This window comes from Urocitellus parryii, chromosome 6 (assembly GCF_045843805.1).
Source record: "Urocitellus parryii isolate mUroPar1 chromosome 6, mUroPar1.hap1, whole genome shotgun sequence".
Classification (NCBI taxonomy): Eukaryota; Metazoa; Chordata; class Mammalia; order Rodentia; family Sciuridae; genus Urocitellus; species Urocitellus parryii.
The window spans coordinates 132,000,451-132,014,490 of record NC_135536.1 but is presented as its reverse complement, the minus strand read 5'-3'; the positions used below and the strand labels follow the sequence as shown (position 1 = coordinate 132,014,490).

Here is a 14,040-nt window from a genome sequence, read left to right as displayed (position 1 = left end):
CTAGCATGTGTGAGGCATTGTGTTCCAACCTCAACACCACATAAAAAAATAAATAAATAAACAAAATAAAGGTGTTGTGTCTACAATTAAAAATATTTAAAAATAATATAAAAAAAGAAAGGAATACTTTACCACAGTAAAATGTATTATAGGTTCAGGTATAGCTATAGGTCAATCTCAGCTTAATGTTGAGAGAGGGTCAAGTTATGGAAGAATTTTGCAAAGTACAATTCTTTTTATTTAAAAAAATATTTTTATTTAAAACTTAATAGCTAAGCAATATATAGGAATATATGCACACCCAGAGATGTTAAAGCTATGAAGAAAATCAAAGAAACAATTATTATAAAATTCAGTTAGACAGGGAGCTGGGGTTATGGCTCAGTGGTAGAGCACTTGCCTGGCACATACGAGGCACTGGGTTTGATTCTCAGTACCACATAGAAATAAATAAATAAAGTATACAATTTGTTAAAATTTTTTTTAGTTAGACAAAGTTTAAGGATTTAAATGGTTAATGGGTTGAGTGCCTAATATAGAGGATATAGAGGAATGTGCCAGACTCTGCCATTTTTTTTTTTATTTTTTTAGGGAAGTTGATAGGTCTCTGACCTGAAAGTGACTGATGGGCCTTGAGGGATGGAATTGATGTATAAGGAGGAGGCAAGAGCTTGGTCTGAATTGGTCATGAGGTGCAGAGAGGGATTTTGACCTGGGCTGAGAAGACTGAGGACTTGGGTGAGTGGAAAATGGGGGAAGAGGGTGGCAAGGGAAATGGTGGCTTGAGATCATGAGGCTTCTGGGATAGAAAGGAAGGCCTGAAAACCAGGATGAAGAGTTTGAAGTCTATCTTGTAAACCTCAGAAAGCTCCCAAAGGCCTTTCATTTTCAGCAGGGTGGTTATAGGAAAAACATGTTTTATGAAGATGAAGTTTTAGGCAGAAATTGCAGTGGTGAGTGAAGAAAAGCTAGAGGTGGGCACCATCCAGGTCCTGTGGCAGTGGTTCAAGCAGGAGGTATGACCAGGTGGTTTGAGAAAGGAGGAAATGAGCAAAGGAGAAACAGAGGCTGGGACAGATTGGATTTGTGCAGGGAAGGGGTGAAGAAATGGAGAGTGACTCAGAGATTCGAGTTTATGGGCTTAGAAGGACTGTGATAACAGGCCACAATTTGTACAGTGCTTTATGGTTTGCCAGATGCTATTTTTGTACATCATCTCATCCCCTGTGAGGTAGAAAGGAGGGATTTTATTTTCCCTGTTTAAGACCTAAAGAAGCAGAAACTCGCCAAGTTTGTGGTGACCAACTACAGAAACAGGTTCACTTTAATAGCATAGGGTAAATGCCAGAGGAGAGAGAGTTTAGGGAGTGCATTTACTTTTCCTCATTTCACTCATTCCACCATGTTTATTGCTGAAACTTGAAACATACAGGAAACAACAAGGATCACTAAGAAGTTACTTGAATTGCATGGTCAGGAGACAGCCTCTCATAAAATGGTGGCGTGTTTCCTTCCATTCACGTTTATTGCTTTAAATAACTGTAATTAAAAACTTTTAAAAACAGTTTTGTTCTTTAGTTCTAGGAAATATTTAGCTATTATTTACTCAAATATTTCCCCCCTTTTCTCTCATTTCTCTTCTTCATTCTGCAGCTTCCCAAAAGAGAGGATTTAGACACAGCTTGATCTGCATGCCTCCTGCCTTTCTTTTCCTTCCTCTCTTGATGCTGTCTTTGGGAAGATGTCTTGGTTCAGTCTTTTAGTTCACTAATCCATTCCTCAAGGCCTACATAGCTCCTTAGCCCATTGAATTTTTAAATTTGACTAGTTTTGTATTCAAGATTTATGGTTTGTTCTTTTTTTCATAATTGCTTATTCATGTGTTATGGTTACAACATACTCCCTTATCTCTTTGAGGATATTAATTATACTCACTTTAAAGTCCTATTCTGATTGCTGTTTATTTAAAACATTTTTTATTATGGTATAATGTGGGCAGCAAAGTATACAAAATCCTTAAGAATATAGCTTGATGAATTTATACCTATGTATGCTCCCAGGTAACCATCACTCAGATCAAGACAGAACATTTCCTATACTTCCGAAGACTGCCATAGGGCTCTGCAGGTGGTTTTTAGAATTTTAAACATTTTGTTTTGAAAAACCTCAAGCATACTGCATATTACTTAAACTATTTTTAGGTATACAGTTTAGTATACCTAAAATATATTCACATTTTTTTAGATTTTTTTAAAGATGGAAACAATATCTTTATATTTATTTTATTTATTTTTATGTGGTGCTGAGGCTTGAACTCAGTGTCTCACATGTACGAGGCAAGCGCTCTACCACCCCATATATTCACATTTTTATTCGAGCATCACCACCATCCATCTTTGTAACTTTTTCATCTTGTAAAAACTGAAATTGCACATCCATTAACCAATAACTGCTAATTCTCTTTCCTGCCCCTGGCAACCTCCATTCTCCATTCTCTGTGAACTCAACTATTGCAGGGACCTCCTATAAGTGGAATCTTACAGTTGTTCTTTTGTGAATGGCTTATCTTACTTAGCATAATGGTGTCAAGGGTTATACCCTGGTCATATTTTAATAATCCAGTTGCTTATTTTAATGTTTGACTTCATGATTATACCATTTTTATAATCAGTTCCTTTTGAAGACTGAATAATATTCCATTGTATGTATGTACCACATTGTTTTTTTAAAAAATATTTTTAGTTGTAGATGAACACAATACATTTATTTTTATTTATTTATTTTTATATGGTGCTGGGGGTCGAACCCAGTGCCTCATACATGCTAGGCCAAGTGCTCTACTGTTGAGCTACACCCCTAGCCCACTACATTGTTTTTTCAATCACTGATGGACACTGGGGTTGCTCCAACTTTTGGCTATTGTGAACAGTGCTGCTGTGAACATGGATTCCCTGCTTTTAGTTCTTTTGGAAATATATCCAGAAGTAAAATTGCTGATTTTAATTTTTTGAGGATCTATCATAAATATATACTATTTTGTAATGTTTCAGCTAATTGTACATTTGTGTTTCAATAATAATAATAATAATAATAATTTTTTGGTACTGGGAATTGAACCTAGAGTGCTCGACCACTGAGCTACATTCCTAATCCTTTTTAACTTTTATTTTAAGATAGGGTCTCACTAAGTTGATGAGGCTGGCCTCAAATTTATAATCCTCTTGCCTCAGCCTCCTGAATGGCTATATAATAGACATGTGCCACCATGCCTAGCTCCATTTCAGTAATTTATAAAATTTTTATCTAATATTCATATCATACCCTATCAGTATTCCCTATGATCTCAGAAATGTCCTACATTTCATTTGCTTACGATCTTTATATTTCTTTTTATACACACCCTTTTTAAAGAGGCCTGGCCACTTGGGTCCCAGCTTGCTTCTTTGAGCTGTCATTTAGCTTTCTACCTGCCATCTTTCTTGTAAACTGGAAATTGTATCTAAAATGGATTCATGGTAAGTATTTTGGTTAAAATATATCATTGGTCATTCATGAATGACATCAGAAGACAAGCCAACAGTAAAACATGTTCAGATTGTCTAGGTGAGTATAACAATCTGATCCCTCTGTTGTTGGGTTAAGTTCCTCTATGGTTAGATAAGTGTCTCCACAAGGCCCAGGTGTTAAAGTCTTGTCACCAATTTGTGGTGCTGTTGGATGTGATGGATCCTTTAGGAGTTGGGGACTGATGGAAAGAAGTTAGGTCATTGGAGGCATGCCCTTGGAGAAATTGGGACCCTGATCCCTCCTTTTGCTTTCTCTTTGCCTCCTGGCTGTTATGAGGTGAGCAGTTTTCTCTTCCTGTGCATGCACCCCACTGTGATGTACTGCCTCTTCTCCAGTCCAGAAGCAAAGGGGCCAACTGATCATGGATTGAAATTTCTCAAACTGGGAGCCAAAATAAACCTTTCCTCCTTATAAGCAGTTTAGCTCAAGGATGGTGTAAAATTGACAGAAAGTTGACTAATACAGTTCCCTTCATTTGACCTGAAAGTGATCTATATGGCATTTGTCACTGTACAGATATTCAATTCACCATTGGCTCTTCACTTATGGCTGGCTGGCTGGTGGCTTTGTTTCTTTCTTTTATTCATTCATTCTTTTTTTTTTTTTAAGAACCAGTTGGCAATCCTATATAAAACAACGATTTTGATTAGAGTTAACCAGAAATGTTTCCTCATCCAGTTTTTTTTCCTATATTTAATAATTGGTGTTCTTTTTTACAGTAGAAGTTCCCCTGATCATTTGGGGTGGTTTGATGACAGTAAACTATACCTATTGGAAAGGAAAGATTAATAATTTTTTTTTGCTTTAATTAACATTTTAATAGAAAAGGGCTATTGCCTCAAATGGTAAAGAGTACTGTTGTTTTTTTTTACTGAGTTTCACTTTTTTATAATTTTTTTTAGATGTTGATGAACCTTTATTGTATTCATTTATTTTTATGTGGTGCTGAGAATCAAACACAGTGCCTCACACATGCTAGGCAAGTGCTCTACCATTGAGCCACAACCCCAGCCCTCACTTTTCTTTTTAACTTAATTGTGGACACGAATTTGTATTGGTTGCCTGTATTTAGATCTATTACAGTTTTGCATTTTTTTTTTTAAGACCGAAATTGCATTAAACTACCTTTGGATAGTCAGAGCTCCTTCAAATTGACTTCTGTGTTTTTTGACACAATCCTATTAATCTTTTTTTTTTTTTTTAATGTTGTAGATGGACACAATACCTTTGTTTAGTTTTTTTATGTGGTGCTGGGGATCGAACCCAGTGCCTCATGCATGCTAGGCAAGCGCTTCACCACTAAGCCATAACCCAACTTACAGTCTGTTAATCTTTGAAAGCATAAACAATCAGTTGTTTCAGCCTCAACTTGTATCTTCCTTGTCCTAGGCCAAGAATGGACTTTTTCTCCAAGGTGCCCTGGTTCCTCTCAGGGAAGTGGTGTTAGAAACTACAGTCTAGGAGCTAGGGATACTCATTACTCTAGAAGTGGTATTATTTGGGGGTCATTTTAATGGCTAGATCTGGAAAATGTATATAGTAAGACCCTCCAGAAATACATATTTATGTTTCAATTTAGGTTTAATAGTTCAGTTGCTTATTTTAATATGTTTGATTTTTTGTAATGTATCATTTTCCTCTTACACCAACTTTGGTTTGTCTTCCTTTGCTTTTAAGTTTAAGTCCTTGTCTATCCAGATACATAATAGTTAAGTATTCAGTCATATATTTTACAGTTTTTATTTTATTTATTTAATTTCTTCATTTAGTTTTTAAATTTGAAATTTGAGCACATAATGTGAGGTAAGGATAATAACTAGTTACTTTAGCCACTTTTATGTGAGCTATTCCTTTTTTTCCCAGCTGGTTTATACTTTTACATTTATACTTCTTTGGATTATCTATTCCTATACTGTTACTACACTGATTTCATTTTTATGACTTTATATCACGTTTTAATTCAGTGTTTGGTAAGGTTAATTCCTTTCTTTATGCCTCACTTAAATTTTTTTTCTTAACTCAATTATCGTTTATTCTTCTTCCATGCCAATTTTAATTATTTGGTGCTAGAGATTAAACTCAGGGCCTAGTGCATGCCAAGAATGTGCTCCACCACTTGTACTTACCCCCTACCAATTTTATAATAATTTTATTTTACCTGCAAATTTGTTGTTGGTGAGGGGAGATTCTGATCATATTGTAGTCAAATCCACTGTAATTTGGGAAGAATGGATAACTTTAAAGTTGTTGTAGTAGTCCATTTTCCATTGCCAAAACAGAATACTTGAGGCTGAGTACTTTATAAAGCAAAGAGATTTATTTAGCTAACTGAACTTTCTAAGTCTTGAAAGTTTGAGATAAGTGGCTCCATTGATTCAGCTTCTTCTGAAGACCTCCTTGACTATGTCATTTCATGGTAGATGGAATCATGGCAGGAGTGTATGTTGGAGAGATCACATGATAAGAGAGGAAGCCAGGGAATAGGTGAAGACCACACTTGCTCTTTTATAACAACTTTCTTGTAGGAACTAACAGGATCCCACAGAAACTGTATTGAAGGCAATGACCCCAGTGACCCAATTGCCTTCCATAGGCTCCCGCTTTTAAAGGTTCTACCACTTCCCAGTATTACTACATCGAGGATCAAGCTACCAACACATGAACCCTTGGGGGATACATCCACACCATAGTCAAACCAATAATATTTATTTTTTCTGTCCAGTAATGTGATATTTATTATTAATTTATCTTATTTTTATATATTTTCATATGATTTTGATATCTTTTTAGGAGGCTTTCATGTGGTCAGAGTAGTTTTTCATTAACTCTTGTCTCATTAGTTAGATAAAATATTTGATATTGTTGAAAAAACTATTTTCTAAACATTCTTATAGTTTTTCAGCAGATTGTTTTTGAAATACATACATATTCTAAGTGTATGATATTTGGGATTATTGGGATAGATGTTTATGTTATTACCCGACTGATCGTTTTGGGTCTTTCTGAAGGAATACTTTTTAAAATTCTTTTCTTTTTATTATTGTATTATAGTTATACATAATATTGGGGTTTGTTTTGACAATTATACAAACATGGAATATAATTTACTCTGATTCAGTCCCCAGTACTTCCCTTTTCCCTTCCTACTTCCCTCCACCTCTTCCCTTCCCTTATTGGTCTTTCTTCTATTTATAGTTTTTTTTTTTTTAAATTAGTACATTATAGACACACATAAAGGTGAAATTCACTCTGGTATATACATACATGTACTAAGGATAGTTTGGGCAGTTCATTCCACCATCTGAAATTTTATTTATTTTTTGGTCCCAGTGATTGAACCCAGCAGGGCTTAACCACTGAGCCACTTCCATAGCCCTTCTTATTCTTTGTTTTAAGATAGGTTCTTGCTAAGTTACCTAGGGCCTTGCTGAATTGCTGAGGCTGGCTTTGAACTTGTGATCCTTTTGCCTCACCTGCGTAATTACATGTGTGTGCCATCATACATACATACATGTAATTCTGCGGGAATTACATGTGTGTGCCATCATACCTGGCACATGCATAGGAATTTAAAATTAAAAAAACTTTTTTTCTGTTGTGTTGGAGCTCAAACCCAGGGCCTCAGGCATGCTAGTCTAATGCTCTACCACTGAGCTACAACATTATACCTAAATTTAAAATTTTAATCATGAATTTTATTTAAATTTTTTATTTTAGTTATAGATGAACACAGTACCTTTATTTTATTTTTATGTGGTGCTGAGGATCAAACCCAGTGCTTCACACATGCCAGGCAAGTGCTCTACCACTGAGCCCCAACCCCAGCCCCTTAATCATGAATTTTTAAAAAATAATTTCTCATATTATTTTATATCTTGACTCCTAAATTTTATTAAAAATTGCAGCTATTTTAAAGGTTATTAAAATTTCTTCAAAACAACTTATATGATGCTAATGCTGCCATGTATATCTTCCTACAAAAGTATGTACAAGTGTGATCATTTTCTTGAATTTATTCTTAGAAGTTGAATCTACTTTTAAGTCTTTGTTTAGAAAACAATTCTATTAGGTTAGGTTTTACAACATTTTGGGGTACTCTGCAAAGAATTTATGTGTAAATTTGACTCAGATTAGTTATATTTTCTTATTGAAATCTTTCATTTTCTGAATAGTTTTATTTCCTAATAGGATCTTTGACTTTACTATAACCAACTTCCTTGTTTTGTGGGGAGGAACTTGAAAGCCTCAGGCGTTTGGGAAACATATCCAAGATTACACTGCAAGTTTTGGCAAAGCCAAGACAAGAACCCCAAGTTAGCACTTGCTCCTTATTTCCCTGGTACTGTTTGTATTTGTGAAAAGTAGGCTAGAGATAGTTATTTTCTGTAGTCATTTCATGAGATATCCAGGCATCAAACCAAATTGGTCTCCTAATTCAGGTTTGTGAGATGTACTCTTGTCCCTTGGTTTTGCTGTATCAGAGGCGATAAAGAAATTGAATACCTGGAATTTCTAAGCTTGGATACCATTAGGGAATTGCTTCATTATTGCAAAATGGCTCTGTTTTTACTTTAAAGACCATTATACATATTTGTTTTTCCTTTTTAGTTTGCATCCTGAGTGTATGGAGTTGGAGTTAGCATGCAGTGAGACCTATATAGCATTTACATAATCACTCACTGGATATTTGACCAGCTCTTTTACTGTTTTAACATTTTTATAAAAGTAGGAAGTTTTGGTTCCTTTTTCTCCTTTAACTCATTATGTCATGTCTTTTCTGTTTTTTCTAAAGTTAAGAAATAGGATCTTGAAAAGCCAAAAATTCCAAGGAAGGTGAGCTATAGTAGAACTTTGCCTTGAGATAAAGAAGGCAGGTGTGGCATCCAGTGTGGCCCTGCGGTTCAGCAGGATTATCAGAAGTCTCAGAAGACCTCTTTGGGACTCTGTGATCTCTAGAGATTAGTTTTCAGAGGCTGAGAGTTAGGAAGTGTTTGAGTGGTCTCCTAAATCTCACTTCTTGAATTCCATTGTAGGCATTCTTTCTTCAATTCTCCATCTACACAGAGAACTTTAGTTTGGTAAATGTTTGTGATAAGGAGGTCACTAATTCCTTATTGAACAATAAAATATTTCCTCAGTCATTCAGCATATATTCATTTAGTGCTTACTGTGGGCCAGGAACTTTACTAGTCATTTGCTGGCCACATGAAGATGAGTAAGATGTGGCCTCCCTTTTTAGATGATCTGCTCAGTGGAGGATGAGCTTGCCTCTAATTGTATGCGTCTCCCCTGCCCCTGGGTTCTACAGTGCCTGTTCAAAATATGAACACACTGTTATTGTCATATTGTCACAGGGGGCAGGGGAATTGGAATCATAAGATCTAGGCTTGAATTTTGACTTTGGTACTTTTTAAAAAATATTTTTTAGCTATAGATGGACACAATACCTTTATTTTGTTTATTAATTTTTATGTGGAGCTGAGGATTGAACCCAGTGTCTCAAAGTGCTAGGCAAGCACTTAACCACTGAGCCACAACCCCAGCCCAGCTTTGGTGCTTTTCTTAACTGTGTAAATGCATACAGTTCCTTGTATGGAAAATATGACTATGAGAGAATGTATGGAAACATAATTTCTAAGCTGTTACACATCATAGGAATGATAGACGTTTCTTGATTCTCATTGCTTATTATCCAGAATTGTTTTCTCAATAATGGGTCAATGGAGAAGGAAGCTCTGTTATAATTCTTTCAGTGCTGCTGAATATTCTGATAATGGAAAAATAAACAGGGGTATACTGCTTTTCTGGCCTGTAAACCAAAAAACAATTTTCAGTGCCAAAAACTTGTGTTTGTCTTAAGAGGCCAAGAATGTTTCTACAATGTAGTATAGCTTCAGATCGCATAGTGAGTCTCTTGGATCATCACACAGTTTTGATTTAGGTTGGGTTGTTTATGAGCTAGCTTTTGCTTACTATCCTCATTTCCTGCTGGGAGTGGTTTCTGGTCAAGGCTCCTAAGAGTTGAACCTGTCCTTCCCTTGTGCAGACATTTGCCATCAGGGTAGGGTACCTTTCCCATACCCAGGCCTGGACAGACCTCTGGTCGTGGCACTGCATCTGGGCCTGGCTTCTCCCTATCAGGTCTGTGTGGAGCCACCAGCTTCTGGCTGTGAAGGCTTTGCTCCTGCCCCCAGCATTCTTAGCTTTTTCTACTTCTGTAGAGCCAGTTTGCTAAAATAATTTGCCTTATTTTTCTCTTTCGTGAGAAAATTTTCTGGAATCTCAATTACACTTTATCTGTTTTTCTGAATAGTATGTTTTTAGATCTCGTTTCTGTAGTTCTCAGCTAACTAGAACCTGATACAGAAAAGGAGCAAAGTAAACAAAGCAAGTATGGTTGTGCCATTGCCCTGCTTAAAGCCCTCTGTGACTCCACCTTGTCACATTCACTCCTGTCTTTGTCCTCTGGGGCCCAGCCTGCTTGGGCTCTTGCCCTCTCTCCTGCTTCATCCTGTGCTGTACATGCTAAACACCTCAAGTACGTATATTCAGTGACTTCTGGACATTTCAACCATTCAGTTCCTTGCCAATGCTCTGCTGAGAAATTCTCCCTAACTTAGCACAACGACAGAAGACCCTTGATGAAGGTAGGGCTCTGAGAGAGAAGTAGGTAACTGTTAGAGGAAGGGTTTTATGTGTGGAACAAATTCCTCAGAATTTCGTGTTTGTGCTAATTCAGTACAGAAACAAAGCAAGACTAAAATGGGATAGAGGGTTTTGCCTGGCAAGGTCAAGCATACACAGGATAGGGAGGGCCTGGGGGCTGTTCTTGGATGGTATTTGGCCCTCCCAGCTGTTTGGCTATGGCCCAGAGAGCCGAAGAAGGTCACCAGAGAGCAGATGGATATTGTAGGGACCAGGGGAGGTTGTGAGTGGCATCTCTCTGAACTGCTGGTAGAGTCCAAGGCTGCTTCAGTGGCCTACTATGTAGGGCACCTGAAGAAGCTCTCCTGTCATCATAAATCAGAGATCTTCTGGGGTTGATGGCTACTACTAAGGGTTGGGTTATGAGATCACTACATGAGCATGTGGGACAAACAGACTTTTCTGTGATAAGCCTGGCACTTGTATTTATCTAGTTGTGACAACTTATTAAAGCATAGACCACTAACCTGGAAATCTGCTAGAACTGAGATAATATAACAATAATTTAGCCCCTTTTTTGGTTCAATAATTTGCTAGAGTGACTCTCAGAATCTTGGAGAACACTTTTCTTACTAGGTTGGTGGTTGATTATATAGGAAATATTAAAGGATACACAGAACAGGCAGATGGAGAAATATATAGGGTAAGGTTTGGAAAAGTCCCAAGCACAGCAGCTTCTGTCCCTGTAGACTTAGGTGTGCCACCCTCCTAACACATGGTGTGTTTTCTTTCAACAACTTGGAAGCTCCTTGACCCATCTTTGTGGATATTTACAGAAGCATCATTATATAACATGATTGATTAAATCCTCAACCATTGTCATCAACTCAACTTTTCTCTCTTGTCTTTTTTTTTCAGGGGGACCTGATAATTTCAGCACTCTAATCACCTGGTAGATTCCCCTGGCAACTAGCCCCCTATCCTATGGTTGGTTATACAAGAGCTTTTCATAAATCATTAATAAACTCAACTGAGTTGAAAGGGACTTGTGATGGGGCTGGGGTTGTGGCTCAGCAGTAGAGCACTCACCTAGCACATGCGAGGCCCTGGGTTCGATCCTCAGCATCACATAAAAATAAATAAATAAAATAAAGGTATTGTGTCCAACTACAACTAAAAAAAAATTAAAAAGAAAGGGACTTATGATGAACAACAAAGGATGCTTCTTACACCTTGATTTTTCTAGAGTTGCTCCAGAGTTGTTTCAGGACAAAAGGCATTGTAACAAAAAACCAACCTAGATGCCCTTCAATAGACGAATGGATAAAAAAAATGTGGCATTTATACACAATGGAGTATTACTCTGCATTAAAAAATGACAAAATCATAGAATTTGGTGGGAAATGGATGGCATTAGAGCAGATTATACTAAGCGAAGCTAGCCAAGTCCTAAAAAACAAATGCCAAATGTCTTCTTTGATATAAGGAGAGTAACTAAGAACAGACTAGGGAAGAAGAGCACGAGAAGAAGACCAACATTAAACAAGGATGAGAGGTGGGAGGGAAAGGGAGAGAGAAGGGAAATTGCATGGAAATGGAAGGAGACCCTCAGGGTTATACAAAATTACATACAAGAGGAAGTGAGGGGAAAGGGAAAAATAATACAAGGGGGAGGAATGAATTACAGTAGTGGGGGTAGAGAGAGAAGAGGGGAGGGGGGGAGGGGAGGGGGGATAGTAGAGGATAGGAAAGGCAGCAGAATACAACAGACATGAGTATATCAATATGTAAATCAATGGAAGTGTAACTGATGTGATTCTGCAAGCAGTATACAGGGTAAAATGGGAGCTCATAACCCACTTGAATCAAAATGTGAAATATGATATATCAAGAACTATGTAATGTTTTGAACAACCAACAATAAAAAAAAAAGAAAAAAAAAACAAAAAGAAGTTGTTAGCCAGGAACTGTACTTATTTCTTCTTATGTCCAGCTATGCTTTCTTATTAATTTCAACTTGAATATGTTTCTTTAATTCTGACTTTGGTATGTTTGTATTTTTCATTTTATTTTTGAGTTTAGTAGATGTCACATTAAATTTTTTTTACATATTTTAAAAATTTAATTCATATATGGTCTTGAATGAATCTGGTGTATTAAGTTGTGCCCTAACTGGAAACATATGGCCAAGAAAAACAATAAAATATATGGAACTGACTGAAAGCTACACAATTGATTATTTAGCATAAAAAGTCTTTTTTAAAAAGTTCATGACTAGTTAGTTATTAGGAAAATCATTTCATCTAGGAGTGATTTTTAAGGCAGCATCTTGGAGTTTCCATAAAAACTTAGAACCTTCCATCTCAGAAGAAGGGATATCAACAAGAGGACAAAATTTCTCCATATCCAAGTGCAGTGGTTTCTTCTGTTCATAAATCAGGTTTGAACTATCGTTCATTTACATCTCTTGCTCTTCTAACTCCAAAGGTTTATTGAGGCTGGAGTTACAATTCAACTTCATTTTCGTGTAGAAAGCTACAAATCATGTTGGGTCTATAGGAGAAATATTATCCTTCATTTGTAGCCATTCTGCCCCACCTATGTTTTCTTCTCCTTTCTTCTGTTCTGTCATAAGAGTTCTTGTCATGCTGAACTTCTTCATTGTATGGTATTATATTTTAGCACTATTTTATTATTGCCTTCTGCATCTGCATTTTCAACATTTTCTTCAGATAACGTGAGTTCTAAAAATATTTTCATACTCCCCAGAAAAGAACATAGCTATCCAATTGTAGAATGGCCCTTTCAGTGTCAATTCCCAAAATCTTGCATTTATTTTCACATTTTGAGAGAAAGTTTGAATCAGTAATTCCTGATAATTCTACCAGAACTGCTTCTAAGGTACCTTTCCAGAACTTCTCCATTCTTACTATGGTGGGTTTTTTGAGACCCTTTTTCTAATTACAGTTGTCTCTCAGTATGCACAGGGGAATTGATTCTAGGATCCCCCAACCCATAGCATAATCTGTGTATGCTGAAGTCCTGTATATGATATAATGTTTGCATATAATTAGCATGTCATTAATCATGTCTAGATTACTTATAATACCTGTACACGCTGTGTAATAGTTGTTTTACTTATTGTTTAGGGAATAGTGACAAGAATCTGTACGCATTCAGTACAGATGCAGTATTTTTTTCTGATTATTTTCTATCCATGGTTGGTTGAATTTGTGGACACAGAGCTCACAGATACAGAGGAGGCTGAATGCATGTTAGTCAGGATTCTTTGGACTGCAAGTCCAGTGTACTCTGAGGCCAGAAGAGGAATTTGTGGACTGTCATAGCCTGGCTTACATAAACAAACCAAGGGAAGGACATGGGTTTGCTAACCCTGAGACAAATGAAACCAAGATTTGTTCCATCTTTTCCTCTTACCAGTTATCTTCTTTTTCTTGTGCTGTTTTTTGCTATTCACTAGGAAACAATGCCACTAGCTTCATTTTATAGCTTATAAATGGAGATGTTTTTTCATTAATTCCAACTTGAAAAGTCCAGGGGAGGAGCTAAGATGGGCCTGGCCTGGAATACTGGCCTGTCTCAGTGGCCTGTGGGTGGCCTCCATGATAGGCAACAACTTTCACAAAGCTGGGCATTTGGAATGGGAAGGATTACCCAGATGAAGGAAGGGTGTTGGTCAGAGAGAACAAAGCTGCCCTTACACTGGGATTCTGCCTAGGCTTCTTAGCTTAAGAATTAATGCTACTTTTATATATAATGACAGTCATTCTTTATGCTGACTCTGAGATAGCTTGCATTCTGAATTAT

At 36.8% G+C, this 14,040-nt stretch overlaps 1 protein-coding gene and 1 pseudogene across 1 annotated transcript in view; one reads left to right on the top strand and one right to left on the bottom strand.

The window, feature by feature from the left end:
• The window catches only part of Pde8a (phosphodiesterase 8A), a 154,679-nt gene that overhangs the window by 8,183 nt on the left and 132,456 nt on the right, over positions 1-14,040 (top strand). The window lies entirely within an intron of this gene.
• LOC113182268 (general transcription factor 3C polypeptide 6 pseudogene) lies at positions 12,512-13,136 on the bottom strand (annotated as a pseudogene).